The sequence below is a fragment of the Oryctolagus cuniculus genome, chromosome 1, assembly GCF_964237555.1.
Source record: "Oryctolagus cuniculus chromosome 1, mOryCun1.1, whole genome shotgun sequence".
NCBI lineage: Eukaryota > Metazoa > Chordata > Mammalia > Lagomorpha > Leporidae > Oryctolagus > Oryctolagus cuniculus.
Genome location: NC_091432.1, coordinates 85482192 through 85483890, shown reverse-complemented (window position 1 = coordinate 85483890; position 1699 = coordinate 85482192). Strand labels below are relative to the sequence as shown.

The 1699-nt window shown below is 36.7% G+C and overlaps 1 pseudogene; it reads right to left on the bottom strand.

Moving 5' to 3' along the window:
* Positions 1–1013, bottom strand: LOC138843040 (CLIP-associating protein 1 pseudogene; annotated as a pseudogene).
* Positions 1014–1699: the final 686 nt, after the last annotated feature.

Here is a 1699-nt window from a genome sequence, read left to right as displayed (position 1 = left end):
CTAGTATGTAGATCCAATTATTTTTAAACCATTAATTCTCTGATCGCAATCATACCTGTCCCCTATAAAAGTCCTCATATTTTGTTTATGGATTCTTTAATATTTCCGCTGGAATCTGTACTATTCATAAATAAGCCTACTTCATCCATTGCACTGGTGCTTCCTTTTGCAACTTTGGACTGAGATTCAATAGTGGATAACCCAAGCCCACCAGTGGTCCCCATTCCAGTGTTTCTCCAAGAAATTGGTGGAGCTTTGGATAATGTAGAACTGGTAAAAGATGGTATATAATGGTAACTGTCTGTTACCATCTGTAGGTTCTTCATCATCAAAGGTTGTATCATCACAGATCGTGTCTCATTGCCTTATTTTTTAACTTCATCAAGTTTTGCAAAAATCACATTCAGCTTGAACTGTGGCAATCCTTTTTGTGGAGATCTGCCTTCACATGTTCTCCTGAATGTACTTATATTTCCACGAAGCTACTTGTTGCTGAATCTCAAACATGACTGTATCTCTGAGTAAGTTTCACCACATATATGGCAAAATTTTCTTTGTGTTGAGTATATGCTCCAGAGGCATTGAATGTTGCAATAAGGGGGAGAAAGATGCCTTCTCAAGTACAGAAATTCTCGTGTTTGGTGCTTCTGAGCATTTTGTCCTAAATATACTGGGGATTAGCATCTTTAGCAGCAATATTTGGGTCTTTCTCCCCCAGACTTTTTACCATCTCACAGTCTGCCCATTTGACTTAGCACTGTGTCTATTTGTGCTTTCAACAGACGATCATGCAATTGCATCACTAGGAGGGATAGGATGTCATGCCCACAGAACTATTTTGTAATTGCTAGAGTTCACCAAAGAGGTAGTGAGTCTATCCACAAGTTTATCTGACATGTTTAAGGTCAACTGGCTTCCAAGAAATAGTTTATCATTTCTTGATCAACTTGCAGTTGTCTCTAAATATCTTCTTGCAACACCTGTGCCAAGCAAAAATCCAGGGGAGACTCCATGGTGAGATTCAGATCTAGATCTTGCAAACACTAAAGGACAATCAGAAAGACTCCCTCATGGAAGACATATCCAGGAGTTGCTGAATACTGCTACTTTGGATCTGTAAATATGTATTATTTTTCAATTCAGAAATGAGTCATTTTGTTGAAAATCACATAATAGAGTACTACTATATTTCTTCTTTTTGGAGATTGGTTCCTGATTTATGTAACTAGAAATATTACATTTCTAATATACTTGGGTTTACCATTTTATTGAGTATTTTTGCTGAAGGTTGCTAAGAGTCTGTATTTCAGAAATGCAACCTGCAAACTGCAATAGAAACCTGGTGTGTCTGAAGAGCAGCTGATGGAACATTAAAAGTCAGATTTAAATAAAGGTGTGGGTAGAGCGGTGATTTTCTATTATTAGATCTGAAATATCTCATAGATCAGCAGTCCATTCTGAAAGAAATAACCTTTGACTTTTGGATTACTGGTATCTGCCCCCAGTGAGGGATTTTGATGAAGGAAATTGTACCTACAGCTTCTTAAAGTGAGGCAGTGCATCCATTCCTAATAGCTGGGATTCAAAGTAGTATAACTACTTCAGTAAACAGTTTGGATGTTTCTTATAAAATTAATTTTAAAAGTTATAAAGTTACTATATGATTGAGTGATTCCACCTCTACTTACAGAAATAAAAA